Source organism: Carassius auratus, chromosome 10 (assembly GCF_003368295.1).
Source record: "Carassius auratus strain Wakin chromosome 10, ASM336829v1, whole genome shotgun sequence".
NCBI lineage: Eukaryota > Metazoa > Chordata > Actinopteri > Cypriniformes > Cyprinidae > Carassius > Carassius auratus.
The window spans coordinates 13,166,742-13,189,125 of NC_039252.1; the positions used below are offsets into that span (position 1 = coordinate 13,166,742).

Below are 22,384 nucleotides of genomic sequence, written 5' to 3' on the forward strand. Positions count from 1 at the left end.
ATTTATTTAAAAAAAGGGAAAAATGCAAAAAAGAAATTGTGAGGGTATAGCTTACTGTATAAGGGTATGGTCACAAAACAATTACATCAGCATCTTTACAAGAAATGTTACCTTATCAGATTGGTTCAGGAAAATGTGAAAAAAAATTAACGTTTAAATGCAAGTTATTGCATGCAGTAACAATAACAGGTGTTAATTACTAGGAAGAGAAACACTCCATACACATACACAAGAGATTGAGAAAAAATTATAATAATCAAACAACACACCAAAGGCAGAAGTGTAGAAGAGGCTAAACTTTTTAATACAGCAAATTCACATGAAGTTGAAAACACATGGTTTTTCTGGGTAATGTTAACTGCCATCCATTTTCTCAGGCTGTTTGACCCACTTGTTTGCATACTTGCCAGATTTTTTTTTTTTTTTTTTTTGCAGAACTGTTGGAAAGTTCAGAAATTGGCATGTTAAATGAAGAGTAAAGTTATATTTTGTGTCAAAAAAGGCCTACTGGGTTCAAAAAACCTGGATTTGGGAATCTGGAACATAAAGGGAAAAACTCAAATACAATCACTTCAATAGATAAAAAGAGTGATACATACTCTTCCCTGCATACGGTGTATGAAAAACAGTTTAATTAATCAGTAAAACATTGAGAGTAAAAACAATATTACATTCCAACATACTAGTCATTTTAAGTTTGAAAAAGGAATGTAACATGTTCTTTAATTCAGCATGTAATATATTATTAAAAACAGTTCTACAATACATAAGCAACTACTAAAGTTTTATTAACATGCACTTTCTATTAGCCACTTAAGTAAACCATAATCCCTCTTAGTAGAAATTAAACACATTTGCTACTAGAGAAAAGTGTGATTCAGATAAAATAAACACACAAAAAATGTAGATCAACAGAGGAATCAAGTTCAGATGGGTTACCTGAGCCAGTTTCATCATCATATGGGCAAACACGTGCAGGAAGCCCACCACAGCATCCCACAGGCGACTGTGGGTCAGAGACTGCTGGTTTCCTGTGCAGGGACCCTGAAACAGGAGGACAACTTAAATACATGACAGGACAGCAATATAATAAATATATGATTTTGGAGAAAATTGTATTGTTATATTATATTATGAATGTCAATGTAATGTACCTGGATATACTCAGTAAGGCTGTTGAACACCTGCTTGGCCACAGTCATTGCTTTAGAGAAGTTCCTCTTGCCTGGTTCATCTATTATGTCTTTCCCTGAATAATACCAGTAGAAATCACTGATAGACTCCTGGAAAGAGAAAATAAACACCAACAAAGCAATAAGTGTGCTTACTGAGTGTGCTTAACTTTGTCTGAACTAGTCAGTTTTTGAGGGGTAAAAAGACTTCACCTGTAGTCTAAGCAGGTAATCCACTGTACAGATAATGACATTGATCGTGGTGGTGCTGCCTGTCTGTGTTCTCAGGTAGTTCTGGAAGTCTAAAGTGAAGTGAACTCACAGATGGTTAAACATTAAATCTGTATAACAATGACATTCCCTAAACTCTTGAAACTTGCCTCTTCAAATTCACTTTTTGTGTTTAACAGTAAAAAAAAAAACAAGTCATATAGGTTTTGAACAATATGATAGTGTTTAAATCCAAGACTCATTTCAAGAAATTGAAACTGCAATAAATCACAGTACATTTTGTTCGTGCGAACTATATTTGACTGTACACTCTGTTTAAGGACCCACCATTGTTGTGACCCTCACAGAGGAGCTGCAGAAAGCGAAAGAGGTCACAAGTGAACTCATCGTCAGCCATGACCTTCTCGCCTATGCGAAGGAAAGAAATATGCAGCAACACATTACATCTAGATGAACATGTTGTGACACTGATCACAGGTTTAGTGTAGCAGCAATCTGATTAGAACTGAAAAGAGAAAGTAAGTGGAAGAGAGCAGCTGATTAAAGAGCTTAGAGAAAAACTACCTCAAATTTCTCATGTTATAATGTTAGTGAAAACTGCAATATTTTCGTCCCTTTCTGTAAGACATAAGCAAGAAATTTATTTTTTTTAGTGTTTGTTTCATTCCACTGCCCAGTTCAGTATTACATATGCTTACCAATTTGTCCCACCGAAATCCTAGAGGGCACCAGTGAGCACAGGCTCCTCACTATATTCACTTATGTTAATAAATCCTTGAGAAGCACCAGAAATCTACAAACTAATATTTCATAATAGTACCATTCTTTGTGAAAGCTACAATAAAAATGCACAAAAAAAAAAAAAACTAATTATACAAAACGGCAGAATTGAACGATTTACTTCATTGTGAACTAAGGAGTGGAAAGAGACAGCTGTTTGCGTAATCACTCGTTCTTAGACTGAAGTGACAGACTGAATTATACAAGCATAAAATTAAACCCATTACAGAATCACTTTACCCAAGTAACACAACACATATACATCAAATATACACATACACAATAATGTACATACATGTATATGAACACAGATATAAGAACACTGATATATAATCACATATACTGTGGTTCAAACACAGAGGGGGATTAATTACAACATGAAGCAGACGAGAAACAGACAAAACTTTAGCGTGCGGGGCAGACCTACTGCAATCCTAAACCTCAGCTGTGTTTGGGTAGGTAAGGAGGAGGTCAATAATCAATGCTAAAATCATGAAAATCACATTCACTCAAAAGCCCTTCAGCATAGAATGATGTTTTTGCAAATAACTTCAAGTGAATTTGTTGCATAGAAAATTCACGATGTTAAACTGCACCGCTAAAATGCTGCGTCCTAACATAACTTACCGTTTTTGAAAATGGCTGGTTACTGGATTAATTGTGACCTCAAATTAATGTCTCAGCTGGGGTAAATATAGGAGGGCATATAGGGTAACATTAGGTGCAAAAATGGTGAAGCCAAGAGAGAGTTAGATCATTTATGGTTTAATTCATAACCAATGAATGGCAGGATCTGGTAAGTTATATGTATTTGTTAGGAACAAAACAAAAATTCTCATTTTAGTGCCATCATATGAATGCTAAGACCTTTTTCACTGTGAAAACTAAATTTATTAAAGGGGTCATATGATGCTTTTCTAAAGATCGTTATTTGGTGTATTTGGAGTAACAGAATAGGTTGACATGCTTTAATGTTCAAAAAACGCATTCGTTTTTCAAATGCTGAACATTATTGTGGGTCCTCTATGCCCTGCCTCTCTCAAATGCATAGTTTTCTACAAAGTCCCTCCTTCTGACAAGCTCTGTCTGCACTGATTGGCCAACTGACCCAGTGCATTGTGATTGGCTGAACACTGCAAGCACTCGTCGGAAGTGTAACACCCCTTTCCATGACTGTGAGCTTCATCTTTCAAAATAAATGTAAAGACAGTTAATAATGTCCTTAGTTTTACCTTCAGTTCAAGCCCGAAAGAGAGACAAAGTCACGTGACAGACACAGTGATGAAGCTCGTATGTGTTTGCAGTATACAAGACACTGACGACAGCTGACTGCACTGTGTGACTCTGTCTCACTCTCTCTCTCTCTCTCTTACAGCATGCATCCACACACATACGTGATGAGTAAAACTCTGCATTTGAACATTCAATAGCAAATACTTAAACTTATAACAAAACTTCCAGTAGCTGATTCAGAAGCGCCAGATTGTCATAGGAAAGTCAGAATTACCTCCTCTCCTAGGTTCACAAAACCTGAAATGTCTGCTTCAACACTAACGCCTGTTTCACATATACTCCGTCTGCAGTGCTTATGCAGTCCGAGTGCGTTATGTATGTGGTGCTGAAGCAGCACAGACACATTGTGCTTTCACACAGGATGCGTTTGCAGTTGCTGCTGATGCGGCTGTTTAAGCCACAAAATACAACATTTGTCCATTATGTTGCTATCAAATCATGTAAAAAAAAAAAAAAAAGAAATTAAAAAAGCTTTTTCAGCATTGTGATATTCTTTCATCACAGTACAGTAACAATCTTTCATAGACATATTTAGATTCAAATATAAACAACATATTACTCATGCGTTTGACTGCTAGGTTTTTATAACAAGTTGCTGAAACAAGCTGCAACACATTTAAACACAACATGAGCCTACTTTTCTTGTTAGGTTATCACAAACATTTCAAATTAAAACTCACCACTGACAGAAACAGTCAACTCTCGGGCCTTTTGCATTTAAATCTTTATTACACGCAATCCAATGGATCTTAAATAACTTTGTTTTTTTGCCTCTATAAAAGTGCATGTATAATGTTGCCTTGTTTCTCTAGTTGCTCTTTTTCTTGTTTTAAATCTAGCCAAAACCCATGTGTTCCGTATGAAACACAGTAGGCTTTAATTAGTATACATTTATTGTGAAATGACTGCATTTCCGTGTCAATCCATGTTAATTTTTACCGCGAACAATGCGCTGTCACTTTAATTCAGCACATTCAGCACAGCAAAAATAGACTCTGTACGTAAATGATCTCTACACTGCTGCAGACGCACTGCTCCTGGAACGCATTGACGGACTGCAACTGCGTGCAGTGTGATCGCTGGAAACCGTTAACATGGGTGCGTAAAAAAATACACAACGCATACACACTGCAGACGGAGTATGTGTGAAACGGGCGTAACATTTGGACGGCATTACGCAGATATTTCCACATCGTGACGTAGACATGTGGGGGTGTGTTTGAATGAGCCGTTTTAGGGGGGTTTCGCAGAGTCTTAACTTTGATAAAGAATATCTCTTTGGATTTGAGACTTTAGTCTTTGCAACTTCACAGACCATCTTTATTCACCAAGAGCTTGTAACACTCCTAAGAGAAAGAAAAAATTTTAATCGCATCTTATGACCTCTTTAATACAAAAACCAACACTACGAATAACATTTTTAATGTTTTTGAATGTTATACAAAACTAAAATGCAGCATATATTCATTATATATATAACTCCTGGGTTTTTTTTTAGATTAGACACAAAGCAGAGATCTAGAGTTACAGTAGATCTGTTTCAGCACTCAAGGGGAGAAGAAAAACACTTCAGTCACATTCTGTGTAAAGCCTCCTTTCCACTGTCTCCGATGAACGACAAGGGACAGACCGGAAGTCATTCATTTCCAATGGAAAGTAAAGCGGGAGCTGCGTGGAGTTCCGATCACATGCGTATGCGGAAATTTCGGATCTGATTTGAGCCTCGGATACGTTCAAATATTTGAACTTCAGCGACTATACCGTATGCGAACGCCCGACCGGATGTGATGTATTCTAATCAAAACTATCGGTGTGAGGTCAGAATTCCCAATATTTTGTTAACATTAACATTATCATTTAAACACTATTTCTGTAAAATGGTGGTTTATAATACTTATGGCAGAAATAATTATTGAATAATTATTAAACCATTATTTACGTTGATTAGCCCCATAAAACCTACTGTTTTTATTTTGGGGGTCACCTGATTTGTGACGATGCATTCATAAATTAACTATGTTCATTAAAATTATTAATTTTACCATGGTGAATATGCCAAGGTAATGGTTGCTGCACGACCAGTTTGAAAGTTCTGCGCGATTGCCGCTAGAGGGAGAAATGCGACAATCATGTCCGAATGTCGTGTGCAGTGGAAAGGCGGCTTCACTATAAAGTAATTCAGATATAATGTAATGTACTGCGATCTGCATTTGCAATGTGACCAAAAGTTGTTTTTACAAATCCTTGAGTGATAAGATTCATATATATATATATATATATATATATATATATATATATATATATATATATATATATATATATATATATATATATATATATATATATATATATACACACACACACAGAATATATAGACCAAAAGTTTGGACACACCTTCTCATTAAAGAGTTTTCTTTATTTTCATGACTATGAAAATTGTAGAGTCACACTGAAAGCATCAAGGGATATTTGACCAAGAAGGAGAGTGATGGGGTGCTGCACCAGATGACCTGGCCTCCACAGTCACCAGACCTGAACCCAATCAAGATGGTTTAGGGGTGAGCTGGACCACAGACTGAAGGCAAAAGGGCCAACAAGTGCTAAGCATCTCTCAGGGAAGCCCTACAAGACTGTTGGAAGCCCATTTCAGGTGACTACCTCTTGAAGCTCATCCAGAGAATGCCAAGAGTGTGCAAAGCAGTAATCAAAGCAAAAGGTGAATACTTTGAAGAACCTAGAATATGACATATTTTCAGTTGTTTCAAACTTTTTTGTTATGTATATAATTCCATATATAATTCCACATTCCACATTAACTAATAGTTTTGATGCCTTTAGTGTGAATCTACAATTTTTATAGTCATGAAAATAAAGAAAACTCTTTGAATGAGGTGTGTCCAAACTTTGGGTCGGTACTGTATAAAAAAATTCCAAAACCCAAAAAGCGAAATTTCTAACAAAAATGATTTCAAAGAGATAAAAGGACAGAGAGGAGTGACAGGAAGAAATAGAGGTACAGAGGCATTATTTACCCCGCTCTAGCTTCATGTCTGAGGCCCGTGAAAGGACGGAACAATGAAAAGAGATGGAGGACAAAAGTATAGTTAGGGAAAAAGAGGGATGGTGAGTTGACGGCAAACAGACAGCATGGAATGAAAAGGGAATTATTCATGGCCAATATCATAATCAGTTTATTGACATCATATTAGACTAGATTATAAAATCTGGAGATGGTACGACTGTGATAATATGGTTACAATTCATTTATTCAACTAATATGTAACAAATAACAAATTATGTTTAGAATTTCCATATTAGAATGACCAAACATGTATGATTACAGATGGATGAATACTTGGATGCCGTATTTAATTTTGGCCTTAAATGTTGGAGCCAAATAAGACATTCTACATGTGCATGCATTGAACAATGTCTATACGCTATAGTTACTCTATGCTTGAAAAATTACATTTGATAGGACTTAACCGATCTTCCTTTCAACAATATATTGCTATTATTCTTGATTAAAAAAGATTGTAGATCATTCACATTACTTACTTGTTCCCTCCTCTGACACCATACCTAGACCCTCTGCTTTATTCTGCCTCTCAAAGGCATTCAGGTCCAAAACACTGCAAAAGAGGCACAAACATTGATTTAATGAATCGTTTTACTAATATGAATGCGAGGTGACAACAGCTCCCAATCAGAATGTACCTGCAGGTCTGCATGAGAGCCTGGACACTGAGGAAGAAACCCACATCTTTCTTGTCTTTCAGATAGTCCAGCATTTTCTGCAAGCAAAGTACAGATGCTGTTACATCTCAGCATCAGTTTAGGGTCTAATTCACTGTCATGCCTCCATGATGCAAATGCCTCTTAACTAACCTGTTGGACCTCACTGTTTCCACCATTTAGAATGGAAATACCAAGTTTTAGGGTGGAAGAGACCATGCAACCAGTCTCACCTGTACAAAAAAATAATAAAAAAATAAATGGAGAAAAAAGTGCTCAAGCTTAAAAAAAAACTGGATGGAAAGAGGTGAACATGTACCCTTGCAGGCGCTAATCATCTGTAGGACCATCTCAGCAGCCCCTCTGTTGTGGAGACGTGACTGTTGGTAGAGGAGTCTTTGCTTTTCCATCTCTTTCTCCTATAAGGTTAAACATGGCAAAATTGAACTGTCTGAAAGCCTTAACATTTCTCTTTTCTTACAATCTGTTCTTTCTGCTCAATCTCCCTGCCCCTCTAATTGAACTACAAGCAATAATGTTCATTTTTCAGTCTTGCCCAGTTACTACTTGTCATTTTTATTGGCCTTATCCCATGAGCGATGGAAAAATCCAATTTGGTATTTCGAATTTTAGAAACTGCTTTTTACTGAGACTATGACTATGAGCAGCAGTGAGAATATGAAATTATTGTCATAGCAACCTAAAACACTGTTTGAGGCTTTCATCAAGTCAACCACAAACACTGCTAATGTTTACAACTTTAATTTTCAGCAGTATTATCAATTCTTTTCAGTGATTTTGTCTATTGATTGTTTAAATATCTTATACAACACAAAGTGAACACTTGTTTATTTTAGTTAAAATGTGATTATAACGGTGTTAAGGCAAGATCAGGTGATTGTGAGTGCTTGTAAATGATTTGGGCCCTGCTGATGTGATTATTATTATTATTATATTCTAATATTGTCTTCTCTTTCAGTCATTTTTATTCAGCATGCTCCCATCATCCTCATTAGTTTTGGGACAGTCATTCTTATTTCTAACGTTTGTCTATCAGAGCAAACGTTGGACTACAGTAAACTCTCCTGATGGCTTTGCATCTTAAAGAGAAACAAAGAACCATGCAGGTGTTACTCATCTATGGTCTCCTGGAAAGTGAACTGTAAACTTAGGGAATATTCATAATAAGGTGAATATATATTCATAACCCAGCATCATCAAACATTATTTAATTTTAAAATAAACTGGAATTGTATTTAAAGTTTAACTTTAGCAGATTTAACAGATAATAAAAGCAAGCTTTTTTTTTACAGACATATGTAAAAAGTACTGCATAAGAGATACATTTAAAAGCAAATATAAACACTGGTTTACTTAAGCTTGCTTTGGTAAAAATTATAGAAATCATAAAGCGCATATGTTTATAATTACTGCATGCATAATACAGTACACCCCCCTCCCAAACCTCCCATCCCATCCCCCTCCCGTGTAAGCCTGTACTAAGTAAGCACCCAAATGTGTGGAGTATATAGTGCATTTATTTTTCCTATGTCTATACATATACGCTCAGTCTGATTGAGTGAGTGAGAGTGTGTGTGTGTGTGTGTATGGCGTGCACAATCCACTTTGTTATAGGTGCATCTGTGTGCTTGTTCCATTGTGTGTGTGTGTGTGTGTAGACTAGGAGACTGCTCTGGCTTTAACTGTAGTCTGTGTGTCAGTATACTATGTCAGTCATATTGAGAAAACACTCATAAGTCACTTTCACGTGATTATTGTGAATGAGTTAAAGGGGTCATATGATGCGATTTAAATTTTTTCTTTCTCTTTGGAGTGTTACAATCTCTTGGTGCATAAAGAAGATTTGTTGCAAAGACTAAAGTCTCAAATTCAAAGAGATAGGACTTTATCAAAGTTAAGACTCTAGACCCCCCTAAAACGGCTTATTCAAACACGCCATCTGGAAATATTTGCGTAATGCCACCCAAATGTTCGTGCAAGGAAAGAAGGAGTGGTTTCAGTAACTGCAGTAAAGCCCCGTTTACACTGCCAGTGACTTTTTTGCTGCTTGTTGCTGGCAATTGAGGTCGCCACTGGGCGCTCCAACTACTGGTTGCCTAATTACCCCGTAACACTCTACTACAGCTGAATCACGTGCTCTCCACTGACTTCACTCCCATTGGTTGTCGCTCACGAAATTCGCTGCTTATTTGCATAAGGTTGAAGAAATCTGAACTGGCTTGAACTAATGGTAAAACTAAGGACATTATTAATTGTCTTTACATTTGCTTTGAAAGATGAAGCTTGCGGTTATGGAAAGGGGTGTTACATTTCCGACGAATGCTTGTGGTGTTCGGCCAATCACAATGCACTGGGTCAGGTGGCCAATCAGAGCAGACTGCGCTTGTCAGAAGGAGGGACTTTGAAGAAAAACTACATGTTTGAGAGAGGTGGGGCATAGAGGACCTACAATAATTTACAGGATTTTATAAATAATGTGTCTTTTGAACATGAAAGTGTGTCAACTTATTCTGTTAAAATACAAATACAGAAAATAACGATCTTTAAAAAAAAGCATCATATGACCCCTTTAAAGGAAATCAAGGTAAGAATGTGAAAGCATACAGAAACAAAGTGACAAATACGTTATTATTAGTTTTTTTGTCAAAGTAAAACAGCATATAGAAATAAATGCACGTTCATTTGACACATCAATCTTATAGATCATGGCAAGAAAATGATTAAAAAACATCATTCAACAAATGTTTACAAAGAAACGAGAACATAGCTTTTTGTGGACATCAAAGCTGCAACATGTGATTTTTCACACACCGAGGTCTCAAAATTACCTCAGGAAATTATAACCTTATACTGTAGTTTGTATCTGTTACACTTAAAAGCTTCATGGCCAATTAATGCAACTTGTTGAGCAGATTTGTCATTTTCTGCGACATATTTGAAAATGATCACATGCTGCAACTTTAGGTTATGCAAACACTGAAAGGTACAACAAAAAGCATAAAAAAATCTCCTGAATGCTGCTCTTTTGGCATAAAATATATGTTATTGTTTTTAACATTTGATTTATTGTATTTAAATGTATTTAGATATTTTTATACTATTAATATCTGTTTTTAGTAGGTGGCTCAAAGTTCAATAACAATTGTAAAAAAATAAACATGTTAAAGATGATGCAGTGTAATGTGATAAAGCATATTAGATGTGGTCAGATGGAGAGACAGAGAGCACAGCCTGGACAAAGAGACATAAAATGGAATGTGAGTGAATGGATGGATGATACAGTGGTTGGTTTGGATGTCACTCGGGTCTACCGCTTCTGTGTCTTTCCCGTCCCCAGCCCCCGGACTCCCCCTACCATCTCTGTCTGTCGCACCTCAAAGGACATCTCCTCCTCTCCCCCCTCTTCATCCTCCTCTCCCCCCTCATCCTCTTCATCCATGTGGCAACTCTAAATTCACCAGAGATGGACACAACGGATGATACACAGAATGAGATCCTGCGATGGAAACTTCCATGTATTTAAAAACAATATGAAAAAATCAAAAATCAAATAGGAAAATGGCTTGACTGAAATGGAGAAGTTACAAGTTACAGTAAAGAAGCAATATTTTAAAACTATAAAATAAATTACTAAATTGGTGATGATTGTTAACCATAAGACAGCGAGGTCTCACCTTAGCCATGATATCAGCATATGCCATGTATAAGTAATCTATGTCCAGTTTACTGTGACAGAGCAGAATCAGGGGGAAAAAATAATTAAAGGATATAAAAGATGTAAAAACATGCCTACATTTTAAATCCTAATTGATCCTAAAGTTGTTTTCTGTTAATAATTCTAAAAAACATATAATTTTTAGATTGTAAACATATTTAGAAATATCCTTTTTAGATCATAATATGTGGTCACATTTCTTTGTATAATGATTTTTCAACTGCATAATTTACTGTTGCATTACTTACTATATGAACACGGTACATTATAGAGTACTTCTAAACCTATACACTACATATCTGTAAATTGCTTTTATTTTGTAATGGATGATTACATAACTTCACCAAATGGCCATGTGCACAACGTGAATAGTCTGGTTACGTCCGTGTGATCATCTACTTTCATCACTACATCTAATCAGAGGTGTGGAGGGGTCTCACCTCTTCTCGGTGAGGGCTGTGCGACTAAAGTGAAGTATGAGCTGATGAAGAGGGTCTGGCTTTGTCTCCTTTTCTTCTTCCTCCTCCTCTTCTTCCTCCATTGCTTTCTGCGCCATTGAGAAAAAGTAATCTGTTACTAAATTTGTCTGGGGGAAAACAAAACTAACAGGAATTTCTCTCATACTAAAATGCATCAGTTATTTTTGTTAATTTGGGAGCACATACAGACAGGTCATCAATCATTCTGTCCTCAAAGGAATATCCTTCGGTTTTGATCCAGTTTCGCTTGTACCCATCCAGGAACATGTTACATGCTCTATGTCTGAAAGAGAGACAATACATTTATATATCTTCTCTAATCCACCATTATCTCTTTTATTCATTTTATGAATCAGACCCACTAGAGCAGAAACATATACTTCTGTTGTATGATTGTGACCTGTCTAGTCTCACCTGGGCAGGTTGTAAAGTGGAGTCATCCTAAAACAGGCCACCACTGCTCTACGTCGTTGCTTTGACAGCAGTTTATGCCAAACCATCTTTTTGGACTTGAAAGGGTGCTCAGTCTGTAAAAAGAACAACTATCTCAGGGCGTTTTCAGATTTTAAACCACATATGGAATAGATATGTCATCTAGTCTAGAAAAGGCTTTAGCAATTTGAGTTGGTTACTGAAGTATAATGGGAGTGTGGGTGAGTGGTCGCCAAAGTGTGCATTATTTGCATTGCACTAAGAGTTTCAGACCTTGGAATTCAAACTCACCACTTCAATGTGGTACAGAACTGCAGAGACCTCTTGAACCCGCTTCACAACTTTCTCTGGAGCATCTGCATCTTCTGCCTTGCCTGCCATTTCCTTATACAGTTCCATCTGCCAGCGCATAGATGGGTTATCAACCTGAGGAGAGAAAGATAGGATTCAAATGTCTGCAAAAACACTTTTTTAAAAGACTAACATAAGACATACACTTACCTTGCCCTGGAGGTGCAGGTTATTTTGCAAGAACTCTCTGACCTCCTCATTTGTGTCTTTCTGTGGGTCAAAAACACAACAGACATGCTTCAGTTTACCTGTTTAGTGACCAACCTAAAGTTCTCATGTAAAACATCCTAAGACAGTCAGACAAATAGATGGGACCACACTACCAAAGAATAGCGTGTCTTGGCCAGGTTAATGAGCTCCTGGTCTGCAGGAGAGCACATGTTCAGTCCAATGGGAAGCATTTTCTTCAGGGCCGCCACAATGAGGGACGTTTGAACAGAGTATCGATCTCCCCGTCTCTTTTTCTTGGCACGCTCCACGTCCGAGCCACCAGCCTGAGATGACAGTAACATTCAAAGCATGACAGCTGACACCGACATGAAATAACTTTTAATGAAACCTTAGCATCTTGTAAGGCGATTTTCATATTGAATGATCACCTAACAGAGTCTGTTGACCACAAAATAGACGTCCACCTCAAGAGTGTACCATCATTTTATTGCGCAAAATTCAAAGATTCCTGTTCCCTTACCAGGACCTAGACAACTAAACAGACTAATCCATCCTTACTTGAAGACATTACTTCAGTTGTTATATTACATTTTTTTAAGTTAGGACTTCTTTAGAGAACAGTCCTTAGAAATTAGTCATTCTGATTAATAGGGTCATTAAGAGGTAAGGAAGGGTAAATGTTCAGGGTCGCTTTTTATCAAAATAGACAACAACAGTGGGGCTTAGTGGGGAAGACAAGTTGTAGTAGGTCTGAAGCTAAAGTTTCAATACTACTGTAACTCAACAACGAGGTGACAGCACCAAAGGAGCAACAATCATTCAACATCATCTTAGCTCAGACATATAATAGAAGCAGGCACTGGAGGTTGGCTGGTGCTGTAATGTGTCAGTGCAGTTTAATACACTCCATGCACTGAAAAGGTCTGCAAGGACGTGCACAGTCATAACATGCTCAGCCGCAGCAGGTGGAAGAGGAACAGCAATCCCACACTCAGTAACAAAAACAAACACATTCAGTGGAGTTAATTATAAAACTAAGGCGAAACGATTGCTTTTGACTCGTTTTGGGTTGCTAACCTTGAAGAAACCCAACCCACAGAAACAAAGGAAATCATTTCAGTAATCTTGATCACACGAGTCCCGTTTGCACCAGTTTTGCCCCTCCAAACCAACACTCCCAATTTTAGAAACTGGGCCTCATTTAGGAAACATGAGAAAATACATTTTAAAAGATTTAAATTTAATAAGAAAGAATGGTTTTAGACAAAAAATGTTCTGCATATGCTTCATTAATGAGACCCGTTGTGTGTAAGAGAGAATATACTATAGTTGTTTGAATGTGAATCTGTAAAATTGATCTTACTCATAAAGCCTGAATTTCTTTTTTTTTTTTTTTTTTTTTTTAAATGGAATAGTTTAGTGAACCTTTAGACACACATTTTAAAAAATGTGTTTGCATATGTGTTTTGTTGAGTATCATTTCTTTATTATGCCAGGCTGTTCTGCCCTTTGTATCAAACACCTTGCTTGGTTGAATCATTTCTTAGCTTTACTGTTGAACATGGAATAACTTAAAACAAATGTGCCTTCGGATCAACTTAAATCGAGAAACTATAACAGCCATAACCACATGCTCTTCCCTGCTACTGCTGAAACCCTGGCTCACACTTGTGATGTCATCATTTAAGGACCCAACAATATTATATACAGTACTTAACCTTGAACAGAAGGGTGGACTTAACTGGAACCTTTATTAGACTAAATGCAGAACAGCACACAGGCTTTTATGGTTCATACAGTATGATATTGTATACAGAGCTCAAACAAAAAGAGGGAAAAAAACAACAACTCACTTTTATTCAGAAGCCCAGACAGCAAAAAATGAGATGACCTTTATAGTTAAATGGAATGGTATTTATATGGTCAAAATGTCAGATGAAGTTCTGGTAGATTCCATATCACTGGATGTGTCCTAATAACATGTCTTAGAAAGATTATATTTAAATGCTTAGGTTTATTATGTAAAATCTGTTGTTGTTTTAATTGTTTAAAAAAATCCAATCCAGTGATGCCTGAGAGATTGACAAATAACAGTTCCTTATAAGACTGATGTATAGTATTTAATATTTACATTTTAACATGATATAACATGATTCTTATGTTTCCTTTATATTAAAAAATGAGCAAAGTTGTCACAGCAAAATCCACAATCCATGATGTGAAGATGATCAATCATAGAATTACACTTAAAGGTCTTTTACTTACTAAAAAATATCCACCTTATTTTTCAAGACAAATGTATGTAGTTTTCTGTGAATGTGCGTGACTTACAGTTCATTAGCCACTGCTAGGGAAATAACAAGAAGAATAACAAAGTGCAGTAAAGGGTAAAACTGTTAACATCATAAACCAGTGTGTTCATAAGACAATATTGAAATATTATGGTAAGAAACACCAGTTTGCAATATCAAGCAGGAAAACTAGCTGTTTTTTTACAGCTAAAATTAGTTGGAAGCGGATGAGACCTGAAGCTAGACACATAAAATTTACAAATGGCCACACCCACTCTAGCAGGAAAAATAAGGTGGATAATACAGAAGATTTTAGGGTTACGACCATTAAAAATCATAATAAACATGGCCTTTGTGTGGGTCTCATAACTTGGACTAACACCTCTTTGTCTGGGTCTGGGGCTTAAGGGCCCTGGTATCGGTCTTGATTTAGTGCTTATCTACATTTCAACCCTGGTCTGAATAAATCCATCTATTCTGTCGTTTCAGCTGTAGACCACTATGTTAATGCAAGTTGCAACTGAACAATTAAAACCAAGTTTTAGAGGTCACATTAGTTCTAAAATATGCAAATGTAATCCCTTTTTCCACAATCCCACCTCAATCATTTTCTTTTGATTGGATCAGGGGTCATGGGCTGAAAGGGGTGGATGGGGAGACAAAAATGGAACAATATGGAGATGTGAGCCATTGGATGTAAGTATGGCAACAATTCCAATTAAGGTGGGTCTAAGTAAGCACACATTAGAGGATGGACTCTAAATGCTCCCCTTTGTCAGGGAGGATGTATGATAAAATAAACATTAATTGAGGTCAAATTCCTTCACATGAATCTAATTTAGGAAATGAACTGAAATACAGTTTGAATCATTTGATGTGTGCATTTCTGCAGCTGAGTCTCAGTTGACTTCCTGAACAGATTAAATATTGACCCCAACCTGCAGCCGTTATACAAAGCGAAAAGGAAGATAAGAGATGTATGAAGATCCCCATCCGAACTACAGTCCAACAGATGCAAACTGCTGTACAGGGTGATGGCACAGGCCTCCAGGGGCTCGGACCCTCTGCGACAGACATGGAATCAAGTGCCATGAGCCTCTACAAAGAGTTCTTTCATCAAACGCCTCCCCCCTCACACACTGGCAGCACGACAGGCACCCTGTGGCCCTTGTGTCCATGGGGATGGGATGTTTCTTGAAACTGAGAGAGCCTATCTTTTCATCTGCATCATAGTAGCCATTTTTCCCATAATTCTTTTATTCAATTTTGTATCTTTTAGAAATCCGATCCATTAGAAGTACTACCATTTTGGGCGAAAAAAGAAACAACCATTATGCTTTCTAGCATGAAATCTACCCAAAAATGTAGCATGTAATGGAGGGAGTGAGTCACTAGTCTGGTCAAACAGTTGAGAAGTCACTTTTATGTGTGTATAGAGTGCCAGTGTGTTGGGGGGTTGATGAAATGCCCCCCCGGATGTGAGGTGCCATGCGGTAGCACAGCAGTCGTGCAGTCAGGGAAGCTAACCTCAGAGTCCCCGGTCTAGAAACCCACCAGCATCCAGATGAGAAAAAGAGGACAGGGCACAGTCACAGAGAGAACGCCATTAACACTGTGATCTAAATCCTGTAAAACGCATCCGAAAAGCACTTGCCTTTATGACAGCAAGAATTAGCACAACGTCTTTGAAACGTGACGCATGAAGGCACAGCATACTTTACCTTTGATGTAGAACTCGATGGCAAACCAACCATTCACTGTTGGTTTATTACGTTTTTTTTTTTTATCACAACATTAACATTCACGGCATTAACAACCAGTGTTGTTATTGTTAACTAAGATGACTGAAAAAGAACAATAATAACATGACATTAAATAAAAAAAAGAATAAAAATTAACTACTAAAACCTAAACTAAAATTAAAATAAAAACTAAAAATATAGAAAAAGCAACTTCAAAATATTAATACAATATAGACATAATTCTGAAGTAACACACCAAAACTATTATGCAGATGTACTGAATGAATGAATGTAAATTGTCAAAATACAGTATAAACTAACATAGATGTATGAATTCACTCAATAAAAAATTCTCTGACCACATGATAATCAAATATTGAAGCAAATCGTTAGTCAAATATGAAAGTCTATGCCCCATTGATTGCACATCTCAAAGGGCCTCACCTTGCTCATCTTGCTCTTACTGTCAGCAGTGAGAAAGGACATATTGTTAATTTCATTCATCACCACAAAGTTCTGCTCCTCTCGCTTGAAATTCTGCAGAGAGAATGAGAAGATCAGTGAAGTACACAGAATTGTAGATCGTTGTATATGAATGTCATACGCTGTGGCTTCGATTAAAGTATTTATCATGTCTGCTGATACCGTGAGTTGTGATGAGTCAGACATTTGTCTCTTACATGAGATTTGGACCAGAAGATGAAGACCTCTCCCACCATGCGGAACAGCTCTTCAGCATCAGGGTCTCGGCACATCAGCCATCTTGCTCTAAAACCCATGCAACATTTAAAATGTCAAGAGAGCTAAAAATAAATCCATGAAAAAATACCTACACAAGAAACACAAAATACCTGTTGTTATCCACATAGCGGATGAGAAGAGGGTACAGCGCATATAGGTCTCTACAGAGAACTGCAAATTCATCTCTAATAGTTCCTTCCTCCTCGTCCCCTTCAGACTTCCCCTCCATACGCAGGTGCTCCTCCTCAGCCACTACTTTAGCCGTACGCTTCTTCAGCTTCTCCATGGTGGGAATGAAATGGGATTTGAGCATCTCTGCTTTGGCTCGGCTCACAATCGGCTGGGAGAACACTGGATCGAGACAAGGACATAATGTTGAAGATCAAGTACTGAACCTAAAATACACAAACATACTTTAAAATCAAAACTTCTCGTACCTGCAAGCCTCTTCATCCAGGAAGCTTCGTCAATTCCCAAGTTGTTGACCACAATTTTCATGATGCTTCCCAGAAGCTGGTTTAGCTGATCGGATGTGACGTCTGTACACAACTTACCCTCCAATTCGGGAAAGATCTCCTCTCCTCTCTCCCACCAGCGGGGCAGATAGTTACACAGCATGGGCAGGGTGACCTCGATCACATGAGGCATTTCAGTGTAGCGAGCCCCCGATTCAGCCAGGTCCCCAATCTCTTTTAATAATATGTCTAGCTCAGGAATGTCACACAGCTCATGGACGTTGTTCGGAAGGCCCAGGACTGTCGATTAAAGGGAGAATAAAAGTCAGAAACAAATACAGAAATGGATATATATATATATATATATGTGTGTTTGGTGTCATAAGATTGGTAAATGATTTCGAGCAGTCTCTCATGTTCATTAAGGCTGCATTTTATTTCAAAATAAATACAGTAAAAACAATAATATTGGGGAAAAATTGCATTTTAAAATGTATTTTATACCAGTGATGTTAAAAGCTGAATTTTTAGTAGCCATAAAAATGTCACGTGATCCTTTAGAATACATCTAACATCCGAATTAGGTGCTCAAGAAACATTACCTATTATTATCAATATTGAAAACAGCTGTGTGGCCTAATATTTCTGTGGAAACTGATTTTTTTTCCAGAATTCTTTGATGAATTGAGTTCATAAGAATAGCATTTAATTGAAAGAACTTATGTAACATCTGTAAGTAAGTTATATTTTATCAACTGTAGTGTAAAACAGAGGACTTACTTGTTCTTTCTCTGGGTGTCTTGGTAGTGTACACTGAAAACGCATTGTATTCATTAAGATGGGGCTCAAGGTAGGCCACAGGCATGGCTGCAGCAAGATGTGCAAGACATTCTCCAAGGGCTGGTCTATGCCTAATATAAATATAGAGGAAAGCTATAGAAACCTCAACCACAGTCACATCACTTATAGACTAGTACACACAAACACACTCTTAACAAACCTCTCTGCATGAGGTGTTTTTACACTTCCGGAATAGTAGATACTACACATGATTCGGTAACAGGACATCTGCAAATCGTCCACTAACAGAAACAAAAGAGACAGGTTAATTTAACTAGATTTCAAGACTATTGAAAACATACTGTATTTATGTATTTCAGTTTTCAAAAAAGTCCTTACGGATAACATCATCTCCAAATTGGTGTTGAGCGATGTGGTCAAACAGAGAAGTGAGGACAGGGAGCAGAGCTGTTGTGGTGTAGTTAATATTCTGGGATACACCTTTAACCGGCTGAGAGATAAAAAAAATAATAATAATAATCATGCTATGCAAAAACAATGCAGCAAATGAACTTTGTCATAAACAGTCATCATTACTCTAGCTGTACCTGATTGCCTTTGGACAATTTGCCAAGTTTGAGGTTCTCCACCATCTTTTCAATGTCATCGGCTGCACTCTCAAAGAACAAACGCAGTCCTGCTTTCACGATCTCAGGTCCAGATTTCATCACAGTTCTGTTAAAGTCAGAGAAATGAAAGAAATTATAAAAAAATGCAACATTTAACTACTTCACAAACGTTTTCCATTCTTACTGGAATTTCATATCGGTGACTTACCTGGCATCAAGTGACCGTGCAAGGATATGGAGGCAGTTCACAATAGCAGGTGCATCCGTACCTGTTCATCACAAATAGATGGTATTACATCAAGGAGTGAAATTGAGCTATTTTAGACCCATTGATAAAGTAAATTATATGCTCTATGCATTTAGTTGATGGAGAGCAACACAAAAAGATAGCAAAGCAATAAGAAATAAAAGCAGTAAGAAAACCGAAAGGAAAAGTGATGGAAGACAGCAGAGTAGATACCTTACCAAAGAGAAACACTCTGTGTCGCACCAGGGCAGACATCTTACAGAAGATACTGACACCAAATAAAAGGAAACCAAAAGAACATGATGAATAATTGAGAGAAAAAAGGAAAAGGAGGAGCGAGAAGAACAGGGTGAAATAAAAGCAACAAAACACATGAAGTAAGAAGATCTGGCCTTGTATTTGCCATAAACATCTGGTCAAGTGTCTGTGAGTATGTTGTTACCTTGCAATCATCTCTTTTTCCTTGTTGGAGGCATGTCCGCCACTGCCCAGGATTTTGGCAGGTGTGGAAAGGAAGTACAGGCAGTGATTTTTAAAATATTGATTTATTAAAGGCAAAAGTATCTGAGGATGACATAAAAAAAAAAGTCACTAATTAAGCACAGTCCTGTTCAGATGCTGAAAGACATTCAGCATCAGGCGTACAGACCACGAGAGCCTGACCTTGGCGAAGAACTTTATCTCCTGTTCGTGTGGCGACTTTTCCACACGGCCGCTGCTCACAACAGCCTCTGTAAACACAAATGTTATAGGAAATTACGTTTTTCAATTATTCCATAAAGTCATGCAAAAAAGGATCAAGAAAGTTGTACCAAGATGGGCTATGAATTCCTGGGCAATATCCATCCACTTTAGCAGCTTCTGTAGGAAGCCATATGCAAAACGCTTCTCAATAGAGGAAATGTCACTTTCCATATCTTTGAGCCCTCTGGACAGAGAATTTTTTTAGACAATCAGAATTATAGCAATTACAATATTTTGGAGTATACATTATTTCAGTGGCTCCTTGTACCTTGTCACAGCATATCCATTCAGCTGGAGAAACTTGAGCAGCTCATACGCCTTCTCTCTATCTCTAGCCTTTTCTTTAGCCGTCAGTGTGTCATAAGGCACAAGCAAAGGGTGTGTGCCGCCCCCTAATTCAAAAAGACAGATGCGGCCAAACTAAAAAGAGCTGCAACTAAAATACGAATTATAATAATAATAATACTGCAGCAAAACTATTTTATTTGAGACATTTTCTGATGAGACATTATTGAAATGCAAACCTTTTCCTTGTAATTCCATTTTCTTTTTGCGCCCCCAGGTGTTGTGGTAGTTTTCTGCAAGCTGCTCTGCCATGGACTAGAACACAGAGTATGGATATAGGTATGATGCTTTCCATTGTATTAAATGTGGATATTGAACTAAATGGGAATGTGCATTAGCAGCACAGTGTACCTGTAGCTCTCTGGAAAGAGTCATGCCTGAGATATCAATGGGCTGAGGGCTGTAGCCATGACTGGGGTCATAAGTCGCCTATGAAAATAAATGTAAAAAAAAATAATAGTTTAAATATTTAGAGTATTAATATGTAACTTCTCATTTAGCACGAAAAACAAAAATCTCAGAACAAAACTTGGAAACAGTAGTATGCAGCTAGTATTTGGTTAGTATCTCAAGATATTTTTCCACTCTCTGTCCTTACCTGTGCAGTCTGTGAGATCTTGCGAGCTGTCTTCTTTTCTGTTTTCTCGTCATCTCCATCTCTGGTTTTGTCCAGCGTCCACTCCCATGCAATCATGGCCTTGATGGACTCTTTAATGGGCCAGCGGTAGATTTCTTTATCCTAATGCAAACATTATTGAATTAAAATATATGAAATAATGCTCTTGCAATAATAAACAAAAAGAGCACTGTGAAGTCTGAAAGTGTCAAATATCCCATTCTGTGTCTTGATTTAGACTATTATGTGGAAATTTTGGCTATGTAGCATTTCCTAGCTGACTGTTTGCAGTGTATTTTTTAATGTATTAATTAATTTAGGTATTAGTTGTCTTATTTAGTGTTTAAATTGTGTTATCAGCCTTGGTTCTTGTTTTTTTAATGTTTTTTGTTTGGTTTCTAATATATGTTTTTGGTTTATGGTTGTTAAATGTGTTTATTCTTCACTTGGATTTAGTGCTCACTTGTTTCCAAGTTCACCATAGTGATAGAGAGAGTAAAAATATAATATTATACGCATGATGTCTTTTACCTTTTCAGAGAACGTTTTGTAAGGCCTGAGCATGGGATGAGTCTTGGCATTTTCATCCAGCACCTCACCAAATGTCCAGTTGTTTTGAATCTGATGGATTATAAGGCACTGGTAAGACTCTTACACAAATAAATCTGAAACTACCCAGCTAGGCACCATTCATTACAAACTACCAACTATTTTGCAGCACCCTTGCAACAAACAGACCCCCTAACAAAGTGTTATATAAAAAATAACAATAAAAATGAACAAACAATAAAATGCATACCTTTTCAAAAGCCCATTTATCATGTGTGTATTCTGCATATCTGTTGATGAAACCATCCAGCTTCTCTGGAATGATAGTGCTATAAGAAGATAACATTAAAACGTGTGATAATTGATCAAATATTTGACTTTAACAGAATAATTTAAAAATTAAACATACTTTGTCGTTTCCACAGGTTTGGGATCAAAGTTACCCTCAGCATCGACGGAGGCCTTTTTCTCTGTTTTGGAGGAGTAACTGGCATCCACATAATCCGGAGGAATCGCTCCAGCAATCGCACATATACATGGCATGGCAATTTTAAATAGCTCTGCATCAAATTTCTATTGATAGACACAAAATATAAAAGCTACAATGTTACTCTGTCTTTTCACAATATATTGGGACAGAATAACACACTCAAACAGCTCAATAACAGCATATTTTGTATTTATTACACAAGAGGGTGTATTCCCACCTTGTGGGCTAGAGATTCAAAAATTCCCCAGAAGAGTTTACGGGTCAGATGAAGCTCCTCCTCTGATGATACGCCAAAGTTAGCCCAGCCATTGGGCAAACAATAGTACTTCCAACAACGCTCGTAATGATTAGTAAGCAGCTGCAAAATAATCACAC

General features: G+C 37.2%; 1 pseudogene; it reads right to left on the reverse strand.

The window, feature by feature from the left end:
- LOC113109908 (ryanodine receptor 1-like) overlaps nucleotides 1-22,384 on the reverse strand; it is a 47,570-nt pseudogene that overhangs the window by 5,823 nt on the left and 19,363 nt on the right.